Consider the following 16,266-nt stretch of genomic DNA (forward strand, 5'->3'; position numbering starts at 1 on the left):
AACATTAGTGTATGACATGTGGGTCCCCTATTAATTAAACTGATTTAATTAAAATCTATTAACATTGAGTCTATGACATATGGGCCCCACTAAACATTTGACCAGTCAACGGTCTAGTCAAATGCTGACCGGACAGTTAACCAGAGGGCCCCACCAGTCAGCCTCTGTGCTGTTCTGCTGGGTACCTTTCTAAGTACACCTAGCATTTTGCATTTACAATATTTGTTTTAAAATAAATTAGAATAATTTCAAAAAAAGATTAAAACTTTTAAAATTAAAATAAAATAATCCGTAACTCGGATGAAATTACTTTATACATGCAAGTTGCTCAAAAAACGAGACGAATCCGAATACACAGTCCGTTCGTCTGCCACACGTCCCTAGCATAGCAAACATGCAACCATCCCCCTCCGGTTCGACTGTCCGAAAATGTCAGCCACGGGAAATACTTTTCCGGATGTTTCCCCTTCACCATTAGCACCTAGTACCGCGTGAGGGCATACCTAGCACCACTTATTGTAATGTCATGCATCGTCATGCATCTGTTTGCATTGTATTCATTGTTTCTTCCTCCTCTTCTCTCCGGTAGACTACGAGACCGACGTCGGTGGTGCCCCGGTCGACTACGGTGTCCATGACCCCTCCTTGTAAGCAGAGCTTCCAGGCAAGCAAACCCCCTTGATCATCCCGATATCGCCTACTCTTTCCCTCTACTGCTTGCATTAGAGTATTGTTACTGTTTGTCGGTTTGATCCTATACTGCTGCATGGCTTGTCTTTGATACTACTTATGTGTTATTTGTGTAGATTTGTCAAGGAAAAATGAGTCTATAGCCTAATAAATGAAGTGTTGCATGTTACCACACATATGTTAATCCCCACTATAGAGGTAGTAACATAGACTAGTAACATGTGCATGTTACTACCCATTGTGGCCAGTCTATGTTACCACTTTCCTCTCTTTCTTCATTTATTGCTTGCCACATCATCTATTTTATCTAGGTATGTGTGATATTACTACCTATGTTACTCCCACTGTGGGTAGTCTAAGCAGGCTATAAGGAATAGAATAATATATATGTGCTTATTAGTTGGAGGAAAGAGAAGAGAAGCGGGCTCTTGGTTAGTAGAGCCAGCTACAACACGAGACCCAAGCACTTTGTGAGGATGTAAGGTGGCCAACTATTGATAAACTAGTACGTATATAAAAATTATTATTGCACATGGCCGCTAAGAGGTTGGCTGTATATGACATGACAACTTCTTATAGCCGACCCTTGGCTGTATTATTAACCATGCTCTTAGTGAGGTAGCTAGTATATCATAGACGACTAGCTAGTATCAGACTAGCCAAAGTGGGAGTAACTTCAGCAGTAACATCGACTCCAACTCAGCAAACTTGCTTATGTGGGAGTAAACCGTGCCCAATGCAAAATACAATCCCAGTCATAATTTTTTCAGGAAACGTGTGGTATCCCAAACGAAAAGTACATGTCACTCTTGCGGCAACCGTCGGTGATACCCAATAAATCACAAACGGTCTGCAGCACTTGTATGTGTGCGAAGAGGCTCCTGAACCGTTTGTGATAGAACATTATCGTAGACGATAATTGTTGGCAAACGTGTGCGAGGAGTCTAGCATGGCAGACAGGTTACGCAGAAAACTCGTGTGCGATGGGGCACAAATCGCACACAGTTCATATGTTGGCCCGTGTGCCTTACATACTATTTCCCAAACGGTTTGTTACGACAGACCGTATGGTTTCAGTGCGTCATTAGAAACGCTTAATCACCGATACCACACGTGCGAAAGAATTTAGTGTGTGCTTCATCGCACACGATTACATTTTGGAAGGCCTCTGGATCACTGCTCCATATCCCCGACGGTTTCTGGGTCGTGTGGGAAGTACACCCTATCGCACACACTCACTTGGCGACGGTTCCAAATGCCATCGCGGAAAGGGGTTGAAAACAGTTTGTTTAGAACCGACGCGTACCATTGTCTATCTATCTATCTAACTATCTATCTATCCATCTATCTATCTATCTATCTATCTATCCATCTATCTATCCACCTATCCATCTATCCATCTATCTATCTCTATCCATCTATCTATCTATCCATCTATCCATCTATCTATCCATCTATTTATCTATCTATCTATCTATCTATCTATCTATGTATCCATCGATCCATCTATCCATCCATCGATCCATCTATCCATCTATCCATCCATCTATCTATCCATGCATCCATGTATCCATCTATCGATCTATCCATCTATCCATATATCTATCCATCTATCCATCTATCCATCTATCGATCTTTCCATCTATCGATCTATCGATCTATCGATCTATCCATCTCTTCATCTACCCATCTATCCATCTATCCATCTACCGATCTATCTATCCATCTACCTATCTATCTATCCATCTATCTACCTACCTATCTATCTAGCTATCTAGCTATCTATCTATCTATCCATCCATCTATCTATCCATCCATCTGTCCATCCATCCATCTATCTACCTACCTACCTACCTACCTATCTATATATCTATCTATCTATCTATCTATCTATCTAAAGGAAATATGCCCTAGATGCAATAATAAAGTTGTTATTTATATTACTTAAACTAGCAGAGTCACCCGCGCATTTGCGCGGCTAGATTGACTACATATATTGTTATATTTGGGATTATTTTTCTATGCCAACTTTATGGCCTCTTACTCAGATATTATCTAATTTAATTTACCACCACCATATGTTATATCCATAGATTATAATTAAAAGGCAACTTGCGACGAAACATGGTCAGATTATTGAGTGCTCAGAAGACGGGCGCAATATCATATATAGACTTCTATACCAATCTTCATGGTTCCCATCTTTGATCCTCTCCTCGTCCCTTGGTATCTATCTTTGCACCCAATATGTCTTTGGAGTTCCAAGAATTGGATCTTAGCATGAATGGCTTCAAAGTGTACCAAATGTTCTCTTGTTCCTCCCAAATTAATTACTGGTTGCATTCTTAGTTGCTTTGACATTCTTGGTTAATGCAATGTCTTGCCTACCAATATATGCATCCACACACGATCATATTTATATGACCACTTACCTCTGTATTCTGGTATTTGTGCTTCAGAATTTTTCTCTCATTCAGTTTATTCATAGATTAGAAACGTCGATCGTTTCTTTATTGGTTTGCATTATCTTGTTTGCCGAATGTAAGCATCCACACATGCTCGTCATGATATGATTGGTCATCATTGTATATTTGTATTTGTGTGTTGATAGCTTAAGGATTTTCTCGGATTCACTTCATAGTTTAAGGATTTTCTCGCGTTCAATTTATTCTACCTTATTCATTTTCATGTTTCTTTATTGTATTCATATCCATTCTTACAATATATTTTCCAAGATATGAACTCAACTACTAATTACGTAGTTTTTCATGAAATTTTACATGTAAAAGTGGTACAAATGCATAAACCCAATTTTTTTTTTAAACACGTTGACTTACAAAAAGGACAATTCAAGCTGCATGTACGTCCGACTCATGTTTACCTGACAATGTCGATGTTGATTTCAGCAGTAAATGAGCTGTGTGTGACCTTTGCGCTTTCCGGTATTCTTCTAACCTGTGTGCTTTATGATCAGTTTGTTGTGCTTAGTACTGGACACTGGAGTATACTATCATATTTGATACAAATAAATCCGAACTGCTATAGTTATGATCCACTGTATAGTTAATGGTGGTGGTAATTAATATATGTGGTTAAATACTTGCGCTCCTTAGGTGGGGAGTTGGATTTGTATTTGCCTAAAATGAATTTCAGATTTCGTATCAGTGGTGAAGCCAGCCGGAAGAACCTCTGCGTCATTATTAATTTTGGTGATATTTTTCATCATAGTGTAGAATAATTTTAGTGCTTATTCCGCAAAAAAATGGCCTCAACTGACCCCATAGCTTGTATGTTGCGCCACCACTGTTTCGTATATCTTATTACATCCGTTGTTTTTAGATCTTGATGCATAACTTTGACAATTTTTAATAGATATGTGTCTGTATAAAAAATTATAAATGCTATGATAATTTGATTAATTATGATGAATAAAATGGTATTGCTTTGACTTGATCCCTCTAACAATTTATAGGAATGCTCTTAAATATTTCTGCTTCATTTGATCTCATTATAGCCTGCCTAAATTACATGGCTTAATCGCCTTTTTTCTTTTATCTTAGTTCATTTCCGTAAATTCATTTGTACTATATATGCTCCCGTAAATTCATTTTTTTAATTGCTCACATTTTTTTGAGGCATTTTGAGTTTCTCACGTACGCTCAAACGCCCAAGAAAACACATATAGTGTTCGCTACGCCCAAGAAAACACATTGAGGCAGTAATTTCTTCAGGCAAGATCGATCGGCAGCTAATTAAGTAGGCTGGATGGCATTGAGAAATCCAAAAACGATTTACATACACATGGTAGATCGTCTCTCTCTCTCCTTCCACCCCTTCCTTTCATGGCCATCGTAGACTGCACCATGTGGCATTCAAACTTTTATCAAGGGGAGAGTTTCCTCACACACACACACACACACATGCACATACGCAAGCACACGCACACACGTGTAGTACAAACTTAGAATTTTTGGAAATAATGGGAGGCCGAGCAACGGCCATGTGAAAATATGAGGTATATAGCTTGTGGATTTCCTTTCAGTGTACAAGGCCTGCATGAGGAATGGATAAAAAATTATATCTTTGATTCCCTTAGTTAAATCTTATCCTTCATCGTCAATTATGACTAAGCATACATAGTAACCGCTAGTTTCTCTTATATGCTTCCGAGAAGATAAGACTGGATATTTTAGTTGCTATTAATTGTTTCCCTTCTTTCGCTAAATAGTAGTCAAACATGTTATTAATGTATTTTGTAAGGATAAGGTCGAGCATCATGGCCACTATGTTCTATATATACTGAATTTGGTGTTCAGTATGACATAACAAACACATATTGTGAGAAGGAGTAGTGTACATTGTTCTCTAGTGCACTTTGTTCAGCAAGTTGGGTGAAAATGTTGAATAGAACCATCAAGTTTTCATACTTTTTTTCATGGCACAGGTTTGCCTTCTCATGATGATGGCCGCACCGTTTGCACAAGCTGCTGGGAGGCCTGTGGCCTCCTTACCATGGGTAGCGGGGTGTTGCCCGAGGAACTATTTGTGTTGTGGTGTTGGTGCCGTTGCCCCGACATCCCATGCATCACAGACCACCTCTGTACCTTGAGTTATGGTTTCGCCTGATCTCCTCTCATAACATAGTTGATATAACATAGTAGCATCACAAAGGTTGCATGGTTTCATTGATTCATCTATTTTCTACTCCTTCAAACTTGTGATGCCACTTTTGAACAATGTCATTGCTATGTCTTCTTATAACTAATAAAATGGGAGGATATTTTCATCTTATTTGAATTGTGTTGTAACATTACCTACTAATGTGGATGATCTGAGTGGGACTACATAGATCGGATCTTCTAAAGATGTAATCTAGGACTTTGCGAGATGATGAAATTGTCCTTTATCTTGGTCGACACCTTTTCGTAGAAGTGTTGGTCGGCCGTCTGTGTCTTTTTGCGGTGCATGCCGTAGAATCCTCCATGTTTTGTAGTTGTACAATAACCTTTGAGGCAACCGGGGGTGGTACGTCTGAGGAAGTCGGTGGCCCAGGAATATTCATAATAAGATCTTGACCATGGATGCCAAGTAATTTGCCCCGTGCTGATGTCGTCGGGCGACCCGCTCACTTATGTTTTGACTCAAGGAGTCGCTATGTTCACCGAGTCGCGAGACAGCGGGAGGAAGGAGACGAAGGTCCCAAACGTCAGACCAAAAAGGTGGACTAGGGCTCGCCCTAGTTGTGCTCTCGGGTATTTTCAGTTACTAGTAGGAGTAAGAAGCATTGCAAATTGCTCCCTCTGTTCAATCCGTATATATGTAGTCCATATTCATATATTCAAAATATTTTATATTTGTGAACGAAGGAAGTAATTAATTGTAATGCAACAATTTCAGGGGAGGCCAGTCAACAGCTAACTAAATGTGCTGGATGAGACTGGAGAAATGTATAAACGATTTACACATGATAGAACTACTCTTTTCTTGTTAAGAAATGGAAGAATGGATGATTTTATCCGTTCGGAACAAAACCCAATATTCATCCAGTTAGACGTTGTTCTGAATTGTGACGCTTTTGAAAGTTTTCTCGCAGAAATATGTGTGTATTCCAGTTGTATCATTAGCAAACCAAGGTTGTATATATTATAGCACAAAGAATGTTTGGTTGATTCGTTCAGGCGAATCAGGTTTGTTGCTGACTGCCAAAGTCAGGCCAACTCCAGCGCACGACCCCAAACGGACATCTGTTTTGCCTGGATTCTGCCCGTTTGGATAGGGCAATGGGGTCGTGTCCGGGCCTGTCCTGTGATGCGGTGGCCGTGCGCACAACGCGCGGACGCATCCTTTGGCCTCATCATGTCCGCCACGGCCAAAAATGCCCATATATTCATATTTCAATGTTCAAAACTAGTTTGCACGTCCAAATATTAATTGTCTGAAAATAAAAAAAGTTTTTACAACCCAATCAAAATTGTCTCTAATAAAATAGTTGTACAACCAAATCGAAATTGTCTTGAATGAACATAATGAACCAATACATCTATTGGTTGCCAATGTGATTCCACATGTGCTCAACCAAGTCATTTTGAAGATCCAAATGAGTGTGCCAATCATGCATTTCACGATGAAATTGGGCAAACTTCTCAAACGTGGCCGGTTCTTGGTGCAGGGGCTGAACATTTTCACCTTGAAAATCAAATCCTTGGTCGAAGATGCTGTTATCACGCTCGTCCTCGATGATTATGTTGTGCGTGATCACACAATCAGTCATCACCTCCCGAAGCTTCCCTTCATCACATGTCAATGCAGGGTTTCAAACGATACCCCATCGGGATTGAAGCAAACCAAAAGCACGTTCCACATCCTTCCTAGCACTCTCTTGCATTTGGGCAAATCTCTTTCTCTTCTCACCTTGGGGGTTCGAGATTGTCTTCACAAAAAGTTGACCACTGAGGATATATACCATCAGCTAGGTAGTATCCCTTGTTATACTGGTGGCCGTTGATCTCAAAGTTGCCAGGTGGGGAGTGGCCTTCTGCAAGCCTTGCGAAGACTGGAGAACGCGGCAGCACGTTGATATCATTGTGAGAACCTGCCATGTCGAAGAAAGAATGCCATATCCAAAGATCTTGCGAAGCCACCGCTTCTAATATGATAGTGCAAGCTTTAACACGCCCCTTGTACTGGCTCTGCCAAGAAAATGGACAGTTCTTCCACTCCCAGTGCATACAATCTATGCTACCAATCATGCCTGGAAAGCTCTAGCTGCGTTGGTCGCCAACAAGCTTTCTGTATCAGTGGCATTTGGCTGCTGAGGGAGTCCTGGATTAAGGGGTCCTCGGGCGTCTGGGCTGTGTAACATGGGCTGGACTAATGGGCCGCGAAGATACAAGATGGAAGGCTTTCCCCCCATGTCCGGATGGGACTCTCCTTGGCGTGGAAGGCAAGCTTGGCGTGCGGATATTAAAGATTCCTTTCCCTGTAAACCGAGTCTGTACAACCCTAGCCCCCTCCGATGTCTATATAAACCGGAGGGTTTAGTCCGTAGAGGCAAGGATAATCATACAGGCTAGATATCTAGGGTTTAGCCATTACGATCTCGAGGTAGATCAACTCTTGTAATCCCTATACTCATCAAAGTCAATCAAGCAGGAAGTAGGGTATTACCTCCATTAAGAGGGCCCGAACCTGGGTAAACATCGTGTCCCCTGCCTCCTGTTACCCTCTATCCTTAGACGCACAGTTCAGGCCCCCCTATCCGAGATCCGCCGGTTTTGACACCGACAGCTGCCTCAAGTACTCAGGGCCAAACACTGCCACCACAGCCTTGTAGAACTTGTAAAGTGACAACAGACATGTCGACTCACTCATGCGCATGTACTCATCCACCAGATCGCCTGGAATTCCATATGCAAGCATGCCGATGGCCGCGGTGCACTTCTGGTAAGAGGAGAATCCAAGCTTGCCAAGGGCATCCGTCTTGCACTCGAAGTATGGGTCATGAGCAAACACTCCCTCTCGGATACGATTGAACAGATGCCTTGCCATACGAAAACGGCGACGGAATTTATCCGGCTTGAAGAGCGAGGTATTCGCAAAGTAATCGGCATAGAGCAAGGCGTGGCCTCTCTCTCTATTGCGTTTCAGGTTGGGAGCACGGCCAGGGACTGACCCCATGTACCGAGGAAGCTGCCCAATGTGATCGTGAACGACCAGTGCAACCACCACCAGATCTTCGTCATCCGAGGACGAATCATCCGATGAATAAATGAAGTGGTGGAAGAAAAATTCATCTCCACTGTCCATACCTTTGTGGGCAAAGTGTCCAACACCTTGCGGTCGTGGTGGCAAAGAGGCCGCGATGATCATCTCGATGCAGCAGGGGTGGTTGGCGGCCGGCTACTGGCCGCTCTAGAGCACCCGGCGGAAGCTGCCGTGGTCCATATCCGTCGCCGGTGGTCGTATCCCCTCTGGCACCGGCTACAATGGCGACGGCCAAATCTCCTCCAAGCGATGGCCAGAACTCCTAGAAAGCGCGGGCGTTGTGGCGGCCGTGTCGAGACGTGGTTTGGTATGGATGGGCAGGGGGAGGGAGCAGTGAGGAGGCGGTCGGAGAATACTGGCGGCGCCGGTGGCGGGATGCGGCGGAGGAGAGCGGGTGGAGGCGTTGGAGGCAAATGGAGTGCTAGTGTCCCCGACAGGCGGGCCACGGGGAGGACAAGGGCGTGTGTCCAGCCCGTCCGCGTGATGTCCATTTCACCCCAAACTCGGCACAAGTTTGGGCCGGGAATGGATAAAAAACGGACGAAATCCGGACATTTGTCTATTTGAAGCCGCGCCTTGAGTCATGCTATTCGTCTGTTCTATCCTAAACGGACGCACCAGAACGGAATGGGGTCGCGTGCTGGAGTTAGCCTCACGGCCGTTTCTGCCTTTGGCGCAGACAAGAGATTCTACACTGTAAAGGAAAAAGCTGAAAGCTCTCTTGTCTCGTGTGTTTCTCTTCTCTTGCACCTTGTCGGAAAACAGTGTGCACCAGGGACGCTCGATTCCATGGCAGGCATCAGTTCAATCGATCATGCTACAGGGAACCGGCACTATCTTCTTTTTCTTTTTCTTTTTCTTTTAGGTCGTGAACGCAAGTCATTTGAGATATTCACATAGGACTTACATAATTGGTACGTTGTGACAAAACTGGACGCACACGATGAAATATATAAATATTCCTATGGTAGATTTATCAGCATCAGTGTGGAGCTAAAGTGTTTGATGTTTTGTATGAATGGTTTGGTCTGAACAATAAAGCCGACCACTCAGGACCTACTTTTGGGCTCTTTTTTTTTGTATTATTCTATACTAGCAAAAGGGCCCGTGCGCGGAGAAAAAAATTATAATCTTGAATGACCATGATCACATTTTTTTTCATCACCGAGATACACTATCACTTTCAACTTCGGGAAATCATGTACATTTTTTAAACTTGTGAACATTTTTCACATTCATGAACACTTTTACAAATTTGCAAACATATTCTAAAATCAAGAACATATTTTGAATTCATGAACATTTTATAGTATTTACAAACATTTTTAGAAATTACGTTTTTTAACAATTTTCTTGAATAGGCAAACAATTCTAAAATGGACGAACATTGTTTTAGAAATCGGTGGAATAATTTTTGAAATTCCCGAACATTTTCTTGATTTTACAAACATTTTTTGAAATGCATGATCATTTTTGTATAAACTATTTTGTATGTCACGAACAGTTTTTCAAATATTTGGTTATTTCCCCATTCATGAACATTTTTTGAATGGTGATATTTTCTTAAATTTCATTAACATTTTTTGTACACGAATTTTTAAAAAGTCATGGACGTATTTTGGTTTCATGAACATTTGTTTTCAAAATTTCAAACATTTTTCGAGCCAGATTCTTTAATAAAATTGCAAATATTTTTTGAATACATAAACATTTTATGATTTATTAAAACTTTATTTGGAAATTATTTTAATTTTGAAATATTTTTTGTATTCCGAATTTAATTAAAGTAGAAAAACGGAAAAAGATAAAAAAGGAAATGTTAAAAACAGGCTGCCCGGACATGGGCCGGCCCAAATGGGCGGGCCGCGCCTTATCCCTTCGCGCAGAGCCCAGTATGGCAGGTCGCTACTACATGGGCCAGTCCAGACGGGGATTCCCCTGTGTGAAACATTTATATCACTTATACGTGACATTTGGATCCCCTCTAGTTAGGGTTTTCTCTCCTCCCGGCGGCGCCTGGCACCGACGTGGAGACCGCGATCCCCTGCGTCTCCTAGACCACTGATCGCCGGCGGCTTCGGACGTCGGGCTCGTGTGCGCGCTGGGCGATCTGTCTAGGGTTCTCCCGCCCGCGGAAACCGACTTCTCGGGCAAGAGATCTGATGGAAGGCTCAACGTCAGCGTCAGCCGCAGCGATGAGCGACATGGAAGCTATGATGAAGGAATTGGGCCTGAAAGAAGATGATCTGGAGGATGTTGTGGTTCAGGATGGCGACATACCAGAGGAAGCGGCGCGGTGGATGGTGATCCTGCGGGTGCACATGGATAAGCCATACAGTCAGTATTGGTTTTTTCGTAACATGCGGGTTGCATGGGATCTAGCACAAGAAGTCAAGTTCCGCCCTCTAGAAGGCAACCTCTATACTCTGCAATTCTCCTACCTGGGTGATTGGGAGAGAGTCATGGAGGACGGCCCCTGGACATACAAAGGAAAAGCTGTCGTAATCGAGCCCTATGATGGTTTCACCAGACCATCGTCTATTGTTCTTAACAAGATTGAGATGTGGATCCAGATCCATGATCTCCCTGAACTGTTCTTCCACTTGATTAAATCGCTAGCATCTACTGTTGGTGACTTCATATTTGCTGAGCCCAAATCCCAGGACTTTGAGGGGAACTTTTTTAGGGTTCGGGTGAAAGTGGATGTCACAAAGCCGCTCAAGAACGCTGTATCGCTGGTGATCAAGAAGAGGAGAGAGATATTCAGGGTGAAATATGAGAGGCTACCAGATTGGTGTGCTGTCTGTGGGATGCTAGGTCATCAGTTCAAAGAGTGTGGCGATGGGATCCATCCCCAATCTGCGCTTGTGTTCAAAAATCTGAAAGCTGACTGGTTCAGGAGCCCAGGCCGTGGACCAGGTGCTGCAAGAGGCTTTGAAGGTGGTCGAGGGAGAGGTAATGGTCGTGCAGGTCATGGAGGCCGGGGCTCGGGTTGAACACAACAAGATAACTTTGACCAGGCTGTTGATCTGGATACAGACATGGAAGAAGGAGACGGGAACCGCAAGAGAGGAGCTCATGCAAACACACTCTTGCTTACTTCTTCATGGACCAACCCATCATCTTCGATGGAACCCCAAGCCCTCGCTACAGCCACCGTTCCACAGAGTCCCTCGTCGAAGCAAGACCTCAAAAGAACAAAGACCAACCCCCGTCAGTTGGAGAAGAACCCAGGGAAGAACAAGTCATCAAACATCCAAAACAATGCGCAAATGGCGGGCCCTATCAACGGGTCGCGCCTGGCGCAATGAGTTGCCTAGTTTAGAACTGTCGCGGGGCTGGCAGACCTGCGACAGTTCGTGAGCTTCGAGATCTATCGAAGCTACTTGCCCCCTCTATTGTATGCATTCTTGAAACCCAGATAGAGGGCTCGCGTGCCGAGAATCTGGTAGGAACTTTAGGTTATAATAAAAGCTTTGCTGTAAGCAGCTCCGGCAGGAGCAGTGGACTAGGCATTTTTTGGAATGAGGAAATAAAACTCAAAGTTATCGGTTATTCTGAGTACCACATAGATGTTCTTGTTGAGCAGATGGTAGAAACTAAAACCAGAATCACCTTTGTGTATGGTGAGGCCCAAACAAGTGAAAGGTACAAAACTTGGGACATGTTGCGCGGAATTGCTGGAACTAGCAACGACCCATGGGTAGTGATTGGAGACTTTAACGAAGTACTTCATGCCCATGAGCATGATGGAACCGGCCAACGAAGCCAGGCGCAGATGGACGCCTTCCGAGATGCTATTGACACATGCGGCTTATCAGATATTGGTTATAAGGGGCAAAGCTGGACTTTTGAAAAGAAGGTGATGGGCGGTACGTACACCAGGGTGCGCTTGGACCGGAGCGTGGCTAATCCTGCATGGGCTTTGGCCTTCCCAGATGCATCCCTTGAGCATCTCACCGCAGCTACTTCTGATCATGTCCCGTTGTTGCTTCGGCTTCAAGCAATGCATGCATGCAGAAGGGGACCACGGCCGTTTAAATACGAGTTGTGTTGGGAGCGCGACCCAACACTGGAGACAATGGTGCATGCGGGGTGGAATCAGCATCCTGGGGATTCGGTGGACCAGGTGAAGGCTAAACTCCAAACACTGTCGGGCGACCTGTCGACGTGGGATCGGCAACATTTTGGAAGCGTGCGCAGAGAGATAGCCGAATTAAAAAAAGGAACTACAGGTGTTGCGAGAATTTCCAGGAAGATCTGGCCCCTCTCGACGGGAGACAAAAATCTGCGACCGCCTGGTTGAATTGTTTCATCGCGAGGAGATCTTGTGGAGGCAGCGAGCTAGGATTGATTGGCTCATGCATGGCGACAAAAATACTTATTTCTTCCACATGAGAGCGAGTAGGCGTCGACGGAAAAACCAAATTAAATCCTTGCAGCGAGCTGACGGGCAGGTAACAGAGAATGAACTGGAGATGGAAAACATGACGACCTCCTTTTACAAGGACTTGTACACGACAGAAGGGGTTGGTGATATGGCACAGGTGCTAGAAACAGTACCATGCAAGGTTACGCATGCAATGAACGCCTCATTGAATGCCCCATATAGCCCGGAAGAAGTCAAGACTGCCCTTTTTCAAATGTTTCCCACCAAGGCACCGGGACCAGATGGCTTTCCCGCTCACTTCTTTCAGAGGCACTGGGAGACGTGCGGAGACGAAATCACCAGAGTCGTTCTTAAAATTGTTGAGGGCACAGAATCTGCAGCATGTATCAATGAGACAGTCTTGGTGCTAATCCCTAAGGTAAAAAAAACCCAACCCTCTTGAGCCAGTTCCGACCCATCAGCTTATGTAATGTTCTTTACAAAATAGCGTCCAAAGTGATCTCTAACAGGCTGAAGGTGATACTACCTGACATTATATCTGAGGAACAATCTGCCTTTGTCCCTGGTAGACTTATAACTGACAACATCATCACTGCCTACGAGTTCCTACACTTTATGAAAAGAAATAAAGCTAAAAAGCACCAGTCGTTTGCTCTGAAGCTAGACATGATGAAGGCTTATGACAGGGTGGAGTGGCTATACCTGAAAGCAATCATGGTGAAACTAGGGTTCACTGAGAGATGGGTGGACATAGTTATGGGACTGGTTACCACTGTTAAGTTTTCTGTCATGTTTAATGGGAAAAGATTGGAGGAATTCGAACCTTCACGAGGAATCAGACAAGGGGACCCAATATCTCCGTACTTGTTCTTACTAGCAGCAGAGGGCCTGTCGTGCCTGTTAAAATCAAAGAGTGAGTCATCCAATCTGGGTGGTGTGCAATGGCTCCTACGGCGCCGCCAGTTAGCCATCTATTATTCGCTGATGACAGCCTGCTGTTCTGTAAGGCAAATTGTGCGGGAGCTAATGAGGTGAACCTAGTACTGAATACATACTGCCAAGCATCCGGTCAGCGAGTAGCAAGGGAGTGCCGGAAGCTACGAGGACAGAAATAAAAGGTTTACTCAATATTCCCAATGAAACTTTAAATGAGAAGTATCTAGGGATGCCGTCAGATATTGGGAGTTCGAAGAACGGGGCCTTCAAATACGTCAAGGATCATTTATGGAGTAAGGTACAGGGCTGGGTGGAAAACACCATGTCATCCGCAGGCAAGGAGGTTTTGGTGAAATCAGTTGCCCAGTCCATACCTGTATTCTCAATGTCATGCTTTAAACATCCAAGGGGATTATGTGAACACCTTAATATGCTTATTAGGAAGTTCTGGTGGGGGAGCAAAGATGGCAAAAGGAAACCTCACTGGGTATCTTGGAAAAGTATGACACAGCCGAAGGGAATGGGAGGACTAGGGTTCAAAGATTTTGAACTCTTTAATATGGCGATGCTGGCAAGATAGGCTTGGAGATTAATCCAAACACCAGAGTCCCACGCTTGTTGAAGAGCATATACTTCCCTGATTCTACCGTCTTGGAGGAGACCTTGTGCAACCATCCCAATCAGATATGGCGAGCCATCATCGAAGGCAGAGATACACTCAAACAAGGTCTCATTCGTAGAATTGCCAATGGTCAATCTACTCGTATTTGGGAGGATCCGTGGCTGCCAAGAGATGAGATGTTACGGCCATATGGGAGCATTCACCCCAATCCACCAACCTTGGTTTCGGAACTGATCGATCACACTAGCGCTTCATGGAACAGTCAGCTAATCAACCAAGTGTTTATGCCCATGGATGCTTGTACCATTATGGGGATCCCGGTGTGCACTCGCAATCTCCATGACTTCTGGAGCTAGATCTTTGAAACGAGTGGCAACTTCACGGTCAAATCTGCTTACCGCATGCTTGTAGCGACAAGACAGCGCCGGGAGGCATGGCTTGAGGGCACTGCTGGAACATCAAACAGCACGTCGGAGGAGGGGGCTTAGAAAACGTTGTGGAAGACCCAGGTTCCTGCAATTCTATGGCGTTTATCAAAGCACTCTCTCCCAACGGAGGACGTCAGGGCTCATCGGCATATGGCAGATAACGCTACTTGCGGTTTATGTGGCTCGGCTGATTCGTGGAGACACTCTCTGGTTAACTGCACTAGCTCGAGATGGTGTGTGGGCTTTAGTTGATGAGGAGCTAGCACAAAACCTAGTCTCAACCACGGAACCCAACGCCAAGCAGTGGCTCTTCACCTTCATGCACTCGCTATCACACGATCAGTTTGTATTGCTTGCGGTCACTCTCTGGGCGATCTGGACAGCGCGGCACAAGGCTATTCATGAAGGAATAGTCCAATCACCTCAGGCAACTAACAACTTTCTCAGACGCTTCATAGCTGAACTAAACATGATTAAAGTGGAAAGGCCTATGAGGGGAGGAGCTCAATCTATGGGCCTGTCACGAGCTGCACGCCCCAAAGCTCCCCCGATCGGCTACGCCAAGATTCATGTGGACGCGGGAGTAAGAGCAAGGAAAGGTGGATCAGCAGCTGCTGTATGCCGGGACAGGCAAGGCAATTTCCTAGGCAGCTCCGCGTTGGTGATCGCCGGTCTAGAGGACCCAGCCATACTAGAGACTATCACTTGTAGAGAGGCATTGGCGCTGGCGGAAGACCTTAATCTGCATAATTTTGTCGTTGCATCTGATTCCAAGCAAACAGTGGCTGACATCTTAAGTGGAGGCAGAGGCAAGAGTGGTACTATTATCCAGGAGATAAACACTAGAGCAACTCTTTTTCATTGTAATTTTTCTTTTGAAGGCCGTGCTGTTAATGTCGAAGCACATAGACTAGACAAATATTCGCTTAATATCGGTCCGGGGCGCCACCTCTGGTTAGGTCAGCCCCATGACCCGAGTTGTATCCCACCCATTGTGGTCTTTGATGAATAAAATTTGGCTTTCCCCTCAAAAAAAAAAACTTATACGTGACATTTGTGGGTAATTTGTACGACGTGCCATAAGAAGAAATAGCCCCTTTATTATTATTAGCAAAAGTGTCCGTGCGTTGTAACGGGAGAAATAAAATCAAAATCTCCAATGACCATGACCATATTTTGTTGCATCACCAAGACGCCCCTATCACTCTCAATTTCGTGTAATCATGAATAATTTTTGAAATCACGAACATGTTTTAAAATTATTACACATATTTGAAATCGTGAACATTTTTCAAATTCATGAACACTTATACAAATTTCCGAACATTTTCTAAAATCAAGAACATTTTTGGAATTGATGAACATTTTATACTATTTGCAAACACTTTTTAAAGATTCCGAACATCTTTATAAACAATTTTCTTTAATCGAGGAAC

The 16,266-nt window shown here is 44.1% G+C and overlaps 1 pseudogene; it reads right to left on the minus strand.

Annotated features, from left to right (window-relative positions):
* Positions 1 to 6,730: 6,730 nt before the first annotated feature.
* The window catches only part of LOC120966774 (uncharacterized), a 35,931-nt pseudogene continuing 26,395 nt past the window's right edge, over positions 6,731 to 16,266 (minus strand).

This window comes from Aegilops tauschii, chromosome 6 (genome assembly GCF_002575655.3).
Source record: "Aegilops tauschii subsp. strangulata cultivar AL8/78 chromosome 6, Aet v6.0, whole genome shotgun sequence".
In the NCBI taxonomy this organism is placed as follows: domain Eukaryota; kingdom Viridiplantae; phylum Streptophyta; class Magnoliopsida; order Poales; family Poaceae; genus Aegilops; species Aegilops tauschii.